This window comes from Notolabrus celidotus, chromosome 4, assembly GCF_009762535.1.
Source record: "Notolabrus celidotus isolate fNotCel1 chromosome 4, fNotCel1.pri, whole genome shotgun sequence".
Lineage (NCBI taxonomy): Eukaryota > Metazoa > Chordata > Actinopteri > Labriformes > Labridae > Notolabrus > Notolabrus celidotus.
Window position 1 is genome coordinate 16,012,848 of NC_048275.1, and position 11,405 is coordinate 16,024,252.

Sequence of the window (11,405 nt, forward strand, 5' to 3'; positions counted from 1 at the left end):
GTCTACCATCACCTTTTTTTGCAATGGTAGAGCCTATTATTTTAGCGCTTTCGGTATAATGTCGTGCTCATCAATGTCACGTCTCCACTACCGGCCAATCAAAACCAGCCAGTGCTGGGACTTCTGAAAATAATTTCATCGAAAACAATGGCAGAGGTTCAAACTGAGGGGAAACTACCAGCACGTGTTCTCAAGGGTAAAACTTTCAGGTCTAGAGTCGCAGGTAATGCTAATACCAAACTTATTTTTTTTGTCTTTTTTTGTGAAATACCACTGCAATATGAAGCAAACAGAACATTTTAAAACACACTTAACAGGCACTGCTCAACGAAGCAGAAGTGCAGCGGGACAACCTTCATAGACTAGCAGCAGTTAGTGCGGGTGAGAAGAGCTCTGAAACTGAGGTCATGCCAGTGCAAAAAAATTGAAAATAAAAAAGTAACCAAAAATAATGCAGTTAGTGGACAAAGGTCCTAAATGGCCCATTAGCAATTAAAAACTCCACTATTTCCACGGCCGAGCCTAAAACTTCTGAGACCCTTGCAGGTAATTTCAGAGTGTTTATCTGATGCTTTTCACCAATAAAAACATCACACTAATCAGAGCAGCAAGACTGAGACAAAATGTAAAAGTCACATGTTGAAAAAACAAAACAATAACTGAAAACTGAAATGCTCGAGTCGAGGGAACATCAGGTTACAGCAGATGAAAGGTCCTTTACGTGAATGGAGTTATCGTTAAGAACTGATCAAGGACACCAGATCCCAAATTTTCCAAAAAGGGAAAAAACCTACCTGTTTACTGACTAGCTTTGGGAATTTAATTCTCTACTATGAGCTTTCCTGCTCTGATACATTTTTCTCAGTTGTCATGGGAACAGCTCAATTGTCCTCACAACCTGGACAACTTCAAACTTCTTCCAGTGAGGAAAACCGTGGGATGGGATTAAAAGTCATGTAGAGAGCCAGTAGGCGAACCTTGAGTTAGGTGTTTTTCTTTTTCAAAATCCTTCTGATTTGATTTTTTAAAAACCCAAACAAGGTTTTCTACTGCCTAAAGCACATCAAGAACCTAAATGTATGAAAACCTGCATGCACAACACAGATTTTTAACACTTCTCTGTCTTTAACAGAGCAGCATCCTCTGTGGTGGTGAGAATCCACCAAACTGGTTTATTTATAAGCTTAAATGGCAGCAGGTCAGATTTGCACCTACACACTAGGTTTCCTTATCTCAGAACATCATACATTTTTATTACAGTGGGCTCTTTTGAGTGAAGTATGTGGGCTGTACAGTCAAGATTTGAAATTATTGTCTTTGGAAAGCATTCATTAGAAGATAATGAATACATAAATTCAGCAGACAGAGGATTTAAATGTCTGTGGACTCAAATATCTGTCCTTGTGTATTATCTGTAACATCTGAGCAGTGTCTGATTAGAGAATAAACTTCTTTTAATACTAGTGAAAGGACAGCCCTGAAGACAACCATATGTTTTTATTGTTAATGCTAAACTGCAGCAAATTCTCTATATGAGTCATGGCTCTTTTAAAATGTATTATATTCTAGCAACTTCCCCAACTTCATGTGTCCCAGGGTGCACTACAGTAGAACCAAGTACTTAAAGAAGCAAGCGTATAATGTTTCTCTGGGAACATCACTGCCGTGCTTCGTGTACTATTCAGGCCATGAAAAAAAATTGATCAGAACAGAGTTTTGCTTGAGTTGTAAGAGTTTTGCTTGACATATCTCAGTTATTTAGTATTTCAGCTGCATGTTCCAGCACAGGAGGGACACCTGCAAAGGCAGGAGGAGATAAAAACTGATTTCTTCAGCACTGAGCGGCAGAGGGAGCCAACTTGTAATGGCCTTTTAATCAGCTGTAGAAAGTGAAAGTCAGGTGGAGGTTTAAAGAGGGGGTGCGAGTCCTTGGGGGTTGAGGACTTGCTGCCTTTTTGGGGATTCAGGCAGGAGCTGCGCTGTAGAGCCTGATCTCTGGGTGAGTTTAATAGCTAACCTTGGATTCCAAGTCATGAAAATTTAATCAGCCCATTACCAGGAATAAAACATTTTGAACTCCTTTTCAAAATTATTTCATACCACGCCAGAATGTTTACGTTCTGGTTGTTACACCAGATGTTTGCTTGTGTTCATTTTGTCTAAACCCTTGAAGCTAAAACAAGAACTACCCAGACGTCACACGGCTTCTGTGTTTGAAAAAGGGGAGACGGCCAAATGCTTGACAATCCAAACACTTCCTTCTGTCTGCCTGCAGTCTTTAATCTTTCATGCTGCTTCTTCCAGCTGTTAACTGGCATTAGGAAATATTTTAAGGGAAATAAATTTCCAAGTGTTAAAAGTGAGAAAGTATACTCTTTTTTCCAGCTTCAACACTAAATCAGAGTTTCCTTTTGTTGTCTTTGTGATTGTTGGAGGAAGTATCGCTCTCAGATTTCCAAAGAAAGTTCGTATTATGTCTCATCCTGTCAGCTTTTCCCCTTACTCTGTGATTTGTCCCTGCTATGATGAACAAGGTGGGTTGGATGAAGGAGTTTCTACACTTGACTTCAAAAGAGTAAAATAGTTCCCTGGCTGTGTGTGGTGAAACAATTAAAGCTGCCCTACTGAATTAAAACATCAGCAATCATGATTTAGAGCAAGACCTCAGGCCTGATCTGACTTCTGGGGAAATATTTGGAGAACTTCCCAGTTTGGGTTTTTGCAAAAGACAGTCCGGAAATGGCATGCCAATGTGAGTGATGTCTTGGATAACTCTCTGGCAAGCTTCTGTGATGAAGCTCATCTGGTCCATCATTTCCCCTCCCCTCGCAAATCTTGTCGTTACAAGTTCTAATCTTTGCGCGCTGAAGCTAACATGAACGCACTGATGTGATTACAAGACCACTGGCTTAGAATGTAAGTGCTGGATGAAAACAGATTTTCCGAGGAAAAGGCTTTGTGGCTTGGGAAATGAGTGTAATGTGATTTAATCGCGAGTCCAAATGAGGGGGGATTCCAGACCCTGGAATCAACTTGAGCTCTGAGCTGAACCCAAGCAGCGCTGACAGGAGAGTGTTTCCTATCGTTACTCCTAACAGAGGCTGTTCTTCACACTAGTAACGTCAGGCCTTTAAGTATAAAATCACCCTACACTGTGACCAGCTTGGCCCAGTGACAGAAACATCATTAGTTAAATCCTCTGGTGAATCCGCTGTTAAAAAAAGTCCTGTGATAAATTGTGTATGAGCTCTTATATAATGGATTTCATCTAGGATCAACACGGAAAATCCTAAAAAATTGATGCTCAAGCTAAATCTGGGCGCTTCTAGACAAAAAAAAAAAAAGATGCAACAATAGTTTGTCTTCCAATATCTTGTGAAACTTGCTGTTGTTGACAATCTCTGTTTAATATTCCCTGCACTCCTCTGCTCCCCAAACACTGCAGCGTTACCAGATGTGTTGTCTCACTCATCTGATGCATTCAAAGGTCAGCTGTGCTAATAACACAGAGGAGGGGAGAACATTGTTAATTACAGCCTGTCTCAAAGTCAAAGACCACGATGCTGCAAGAGAGCTGGTCCTCCCTCACAGATTTACACACACAGCTCCAACAAGCTCATTAAAGGGCATTATCTCGCTACGGCTGCTGAGTGAACTAATGGCAGTGTAATGAACTCTGTTGCTGTTAGATTTGGGAAAGAGATGCAACAGCTGGCATGTTTCTTACCTCTCATGAACTGATACTGAAAAGCACAACTTCTCATCAGAAGTTCACTGTGTAGTAAACCAACATGTCTTTGTGAGCTGACATCCATATATTACACTCACAGACTTAGTGCTTGAGCTGTAGCGATGAAGCGTGCAGAGAGGAAAATGTCAGATTTTTAATGAGCCGTGTTTCCTTCAAGGGTCTCCAATAACATTAAAAAAAAACAGTATTTTAATTTGTTGTATACTTCTGCAGGTTTTTGAAGACTGTGTCACTTTCAAGAGACGATGGAGGAAGCTTGCGGGCCTTTATTTGCGTATTGGTAGATCCCATAATTCGTGAGCATTAAATGTCTTTAAATCTGCTTCATACACAGCTGAGGAAAGCTTTTCTTCAAAGAGTGTAAAGAGAGCAGAATTAAGGTCAGTGAAAGTTCACTGAATTATGTGAATATATCCTAATTAAATGCCTTCATTTTTTATGATTTTTTTCTGACACAATGGTAAAAGTAATAGAGAAAATTTGCATAAAATGGTGAAAAATATACATTCCAATTAAGATTTAATCCCTCCTTTTTCCATTAAAAATACAAGAAAGTTAAAACAACCCAATGCAAAACACTTGAGGGCAACAAGCTGTGTTCACATCATTATCTCTCTTTGACGTAATATGAATACAATTTTAGAAAAAGGTATATTTTTGTCCGCTCTGCCAATGTTAGGTTGAGCATTTAATGAAGCTCTAGCAAAGCCAGTCAGGAAGAGTATCCTCTGCCAGTTCAATTGTTCATTTATCATACTATGTTGCATTCACTCCCCAAACATGCTCTTCCATTTATTCCTGTTGTCATCAGCTGTTCTCTTCACCTGGTTACATCTTTCCAGTAGCACTGCAACACACCCTTATTGTTGGCCTATAACACTGCTGCCGTGCATTCTTAAATATGGCTTTTCTCAGCCTCCAGTTGATTCATGCCGTCGTTAAGTGACCCTCTACCTCCCCATCACTGCCCAGTCCTCACAGTTTTATCAGCTTCATCATCTCATCTCGCAAACATGTCGACCGCAAGTGTCCTGATTGAACAGGGTAATAGATTGGCTGCCACTCAGGACAGACATTCTTCAGTCATCATATCTCCCTAAGGAGTTCAAGTACCAAAGACTCTGTGACACAGATTAATTATGGCATCATCAATGGGAAATAAATAGCTATCTTTCATTCATTTATTTATCTCTCCTGATTGACCTCTTTTTGTTCTATTATTTCCAACAAAAATCCATCTGACATTTTACCAACTAAATCCTTCACTATGTATGCTAGCTAGTTCTGCTGTTTAGTGCACAAAGGCTTTTTGGTCAATTTTTTATGTAAAAAAATAAAATCAACAAATATGTATTTATTTAGCCTAGATAACGAGGGACTACTGTGTGATAGCCTAGCCAACAGTCAAGTCAATTTTCTAACTAAATAAATACTGTTTTTTGGTTTTTTTTAAACAAACAAACGTCTGAATAGTGCTTCTTTGTGTTCTATGTTTAGTTTAAACCAAGTGGCAACCTCCGGTCTAAAAATATACGAGTCCAATGCGGAAGTGTTAAAAACTGTAGTTCAATAAGGATCCACTTGAGGCTGACTCCAGAAGTACCGGAAACCACATACACACCAATTCAAAAAAGACTATCTTTACAGCAGAAATAAACATGTTTACAGCCTGGTACAAAAGACGAGTGTAGTCTGGATAGCTCATTTCTTGGTCAGCACACACTGTACGAGGGTTGAATTTTTTTCAAACGCAGCAATTTCAAAGATATTGAGATTACGAGTCTTCCAATGACAGGCACAGCTGATTGCAGGAACACTGTAGCTGTTGGCTAGGAGGCTCAAAGCCCGCCTCCTTACGTCACAATCGCTCGACAGCAGCAATATTGCTGCCGCCGCCAACTGGCCTCAAAACAGCGCTTCAGAAACAGATGGGTGACGTCACAGATACTACGTCCATATTTTATACAGTCTATGGTTTAAACCTATTTAAAAATGTTTATATCTTGTAGACTTTAACAGGAGAGGGAAATTCTTCTCTTCCTGTTTAATCTTAAAAAGAGTTGCCCATACGCGACTTTCTTTTAGTGTACGAACACATTTTCACACAACAATGCTCAAAACACCAGTATGAGAAGTATATATATTGTATTAAAAAAACTTGACAATAAGGCATTTCTCAGGACAGCTACTTATTCTCTTCCTGCTTTCACCAGCTGTCGGTTGTAGTTACAGCAACCACTGACACATTCTGCTGAAACTCGCCAGTTAACATGGTCACTAGTTGGTGACTAACACTGGTCAGTTCAGCCCCTCAATGAGAAACTGCCGCGAGAAGGAGCAAGCAAGCGAGGTTACAGTTTTCTGCAGACAGGCCCAAGTTTGCTACCTAATTTAGCTAAATTTGAGAGACTTTGAACCAAGCACTTATCTCGGTTTAGGTTTACGCTGTGCTAAGTCATTTTTCTGCAGTTTTCTTTGCCATAAGAAATAGGGTTGCCAACTTTCTCACTACTAAATAAAGGGACAGGTGCACGGTGCCTTGGTGGTGTGAACATGATGTGTGAATTCAGCGTACATATTCATATTCTGATTCAACTGGAAATGCAGAAAGTGTGTAGGCCTATATTCCCTTTAATCTGTACTGTATCATTATGTAACCTCATATAAATAAACCTCAAAGAAACCACAATTTGGCTCTTTACATGAAAAAACAGGCAAAAGAAAAATTTAATGCAAAAGAGTAGGACTCACCAAATGTACTTTTTCCATGGATACTTTTTGCTGCTCTTGACTGACTCAAGCAGTCTTTTGTCCTTTTGCACAGCCAGAGAGAAGTCCTTACATGACAAGTCACAGTTTACAGATATTTGAAGTTCAATTTTGATCAGCTCTGTGCTGCATCTCTTTCTTGAGTCTGACAATGTCATGGCCATCAGACAGAAAATCCTCTCCACACTTTTTTGCAGGACTTGGAGCATTTGCGCTGTATACAACTGATGCGCGTGAGGGGGCCTGTGATTGGATGACAGGTGGTGTGATTGGCACATGATCTTCCATTGCCCTTTTATCTGATCTAGGATCTGTAGAGTGCAGTCTGCTGTATTTAAAAGAGTTAATAATCCCGTCCCGTATGAAATAAATCGATTTAGCCCAATATGTGTGATGTCCAAATTGATGTCCCGGCTAATACGAGACAGTTCCCAACCCTAATAAGAAAGCCCAGTTGTTACCACACTATTTGCGGTTGCAACACAGGCTTGCTCATCCGCCTGCAGCGCACTTGTCACCTAACCGCGTTTATGATACTGTCACTGAAATACTGTGATTTTTGTAATGTTTGCATCGAAGTTTTGCAGGAGCCTATGTCTAGCAACAAATGCTGAGTACTCGGTGGACACAGAAATGTCTGTAGGGTTTGTTATTTCATCTCAGTCTCCCCCTTCAGCAACTAACAGTGTATTTTGATAAGCTAAACATATCTTGTGAAGAATCTTGTGTCACTATGCAATAGAGCCGAACACTTACTTTGAAGATGCATTTCCATTCGGCTTTACTGGTTTTCCGATTTAACTTCTGAACATTGAATAAAGCCGGTAACAAACTTCGGCGTCCGGTTCGACAGTGGACTCCGGTTGGTGAACGTCGCAGATGGCAGCCCTGCTGGTACATTTTGTTTCCCATAGATTCAGAGGTACTTTTGTTACCTCAATCGTGAGCATTAGCTCACAGTTTACACACCTCCACCACCAGGTATAAGAGTCTCTACTGCTCTCTAGTTAGCCTACAAGTTTTACACGTTTTCCTTCAGTGCAATGTGTCGCCTTTACATCTTGTGTCCACGTGTGTCAGCACTAAACAACATGTCATCCGCGCTGTCAGAAGCACTCATAATTAAGTTGGGTTGTATTTTTGTCAGTTATATACCCACAGGCCCAAACAGCTGATCAGTGCGCTGCAGGCGGAATAGCACGTCAGTGTTGCGTCCGCAAATAGTGCAAAAACAAATGGGCTTTCTGATGGTAAAGCAAAGTGCTGATGAAAATCTCTAGCGTACACTTACACAGAGACAAGTGCTTGGGTCAGAATCTCTGAAAATTAGGTAAATTACGTTGCAGACTTGGGACTGACTGCAGAAAACTGTAGCCTTACTCAAGTGCTGTTTCTCCTTGAAGCGGCGAGCTGATGAATCCATAGTGGCTAGTACAAAATGTGACGTATAATTTATACACCACTTAAAAAATACTGAACCATCCCTATAAGGACCCGTGGGAGTACGAGAGTATTGTGACAATTATTCCATTTTACAAAGATCTATTTTGATATGGTAAATGAGCCTTTAAAGGTAGTGTCTAATGTTTCAGATGTTCACATTTTCTTTAAGTTTGTCTTTATGCATCCCACTAGTGTAAATTGGCACTTAAAGTGACAGAGTCAGTAGTAATTATTATTACCCATACAGATATTTGTTTACAAACCCAAAATTTAGCAAACTTTAGACCAAATGATGGTGCCAGATGGAAACTAAAGGGACATGTCAAACAACTGGTGAAAAAAAAAGGTCAGCAGATCATCAAGGTTACAACCAGCCACCCTCTGTGGAATATGTGTGAACTGAATTTATGAGCAAACTGATATTGGTGTTGTTGAATGCGAGTACATCTTTTGACATAAACCAATTTTGATCTGATCAAAAGTGATTCAGGTGACTGTGGGGAAATCATTCTGTTCGACTCTTTTCACACACACAGCTAGTGCATCACTGTGAGATGTGAATAAATCACAAACAATTTACCGGGAATTATCCGCAATTAGACTCAGAGTCTCATGCATATGGAAATGCTCTGAAGGGAAGGCAGTTTATTCAAATGAGACTTTATCTGTATAGAGCAGCGTCATGTTTCCACAGGCAGCCTCTTTCACTTGTCAGAAATGAACCATCTCAAATCTTATAAGTTACTACCGGTGGGAGCTCCAAAGATGAACATGGTGGCAGCCCTCAACATTTCATTTCATTTCTCTTATTTGTGTCTGTTTATTCTCTGCAAGAAACAGATGTCATGACGAATGTCGAGGGAGTTGACTCTCGACAACAGAATTAATTTCCCTCCTGTAAAGAGGAGGAAAAGTGTCATAAGGAAAGCTATATCCTTTATGCAATAGATGAATTGACAGGATTTCATTTCTTCATGGAGTTAAACCAATCCATGCTGATTAAAGCTGTACCTTGCGATGAACTTGAAAGTTTTGGGCATCTTTTTTTGTGTTGGTGTCTAGTTTGGATTTAAATAACAATGTCCACAAAGTGATTCAAAATGTCTATAATAATGCATTGTATGTATAATTGGCCATCATGGGGGTTCAGATGAAGTGCTGACTCTGCTGAGGGAAAGGGGTGACTATTGAAATGTATCTCATACAGCCCTGCTTCAAAAACCTGAAGTATCCTTTTAAAGGAGAATTATTGAATCAAAATGATCCATTTAAAAGACCACAACCTTCTCATTACTCTGAACACCTCAGATTAGGTCAATATTAAAAATCCTCCTCCTACATGGCAAAACATTAGCTGCCAAACATGCCATCGGCGAGGCAGTCTGTATCTTTTAAATCAAAGGACGAATATCCTTTGCCTCATTGAGGTGACTGCTCTTTGGTTTTGTTTGAGCAGAACTTGTATTTTAATCATTACTCCTACAATGTTTTTGTGAAAACTCCCCACTGACTCCCACACAGAATGAGTCACAGCTAATGAAAAAAAAAAACAATCTCATTAAGTTAAAAGAACATTTCAACCTTGTTTTAAAAGGAGTGATACTCACCTGTCATGTGCATGTCAGCTGTTCCAGCGATACTAATTGCAAACATTGCATAACCTTGAATGTGACAATACTGTACAAAACCACAAGCATTTGTCAACCCACTTGAAAACTTTGCCCTTATGAATTAAAGTATGATTAGAGAATAATAAAAGTTAGCTTCAAAGATACCTATTCAGCATTTAGCTCAAGGCCACACTGTGCTTCGCTTCAATGCCTTTTCATCTTTTATTTTTCTTCTTTTTTCAATGGTCAAAGGTTGAACATTCACATGGAGATTAAATAATAATGTGGGGATTATTTCAAGGCTAGAGTGCTGCTTTGAAAGAGTCTGGTTTGTTCATAGAAATGAAACTATTGTGATTCAGCCAAAGTAAATGCTATGCACCATTAGAAGGAGATGGTGCACATATTATAGTATGTTGATTTCAGCAGAGCCCTAGAAGGACACTGGGGTATTGTGAACAAAAAATGGAGTCTACTTATAATATTCTTTATTTTTACAGCACATTTTATCCATAAGGTTTCACTCAAAGTGCTTTACTTTATACAAATAGAAAAAGCTAGTGGAGGTAGTAGCTGAGCAACAATATTATTTTTTTAAACAATGGGGGGACTTATGATTTTTGACATAGCAAGATTTAGTGATGGTGCAACTATGACTGTAATATACCTTACTTAATGTACAATGTAAGTATACTTAATTCCTTACATTACTATTGAACAAAACAAACGCATATGAAATTAACAACAAAAACAAGAAACAAGAAAGAGTCTGGTCGATTAGCCACCAGCTAGTCAGTCTGGATCTGGAAGTCCCTCTGGATCTTGGCTCGGTCATTCTCCACCACTTTTAGAGGTGTCCTTCATCTTGACCCTGGGACTTCCAAGTTCGATATCAGCCGCTTCTTCTATCTGGCGGTGGTACATGTCATGCAGGGGCTTGTATGGTCCCTCTTCCTCTTCCTCCTCCTCACTGGGTTTCTGCTTGGATCACTGGGGGCCATCTTCCTGATGTATTCCTGGTTCTTTGTTGTTTCTTCCTGGATAGAGGCTTTGACACACACTCGTCCTCTGCCTCCCAACTTCTGCTTAGTGTACAGCCTCAGGGTGCTGGACTTGGGGTGAAAACCTCCATCCCTATCTAGATATCAGTGGTATCTATCTCCTCCTTTGACCAGGTTCTTATACCAGGGGATCTGATTACAGGCAGGGCATAGGTCTTGATGGCCCAGATCTTGTTCTGTGCATTTAGCTGACTCTTCAGAACCTGCCTACTCTGTGAAGGTATTTGGTTGTGGCTGACCTCCTTGTGGCCTCTTCATGGTTTCCATTTGCCTGCAGGATTCCAAAGTATTTCTAGCTGCCCTTCACATCTACTATGTTGCCCTCTGGTAGTTCAACCCCTTCAGTTGTGACCACCTTTCCTCTCTTTGCGACCATCACTTACCCAGTCTGAATGACATTCTGATGTCGTTGCTGTAGCTGGTGATGTGGATCGATGTATCACTTGTTCCTGGCATACAGCTTGATGTCATCCATGTAGAGTAGAGGAGCTGGCTGATGGTTACTCCGCTTAATAACTGGTATAAACCATAGACTGTATAAAATATGGACGTAGTATCCGTGACGTCACCCATCTGTTTCTGAAGCGCTGCTTTGAGGCCAATCGTAGGCGGGAGCCATATTGCTGCTGTCGAGCGATTGTGACGTAAAGAGGCGGGCTTTGAGCCTCCTAGCCATCAGCTACAGTGTTCCCACCTGTCAATCAAGTCAGCTATGTCTCTCATTGGAAGACTCCTAATCTCAATATCTTCGAAATTGCCGCATTAGAAAAA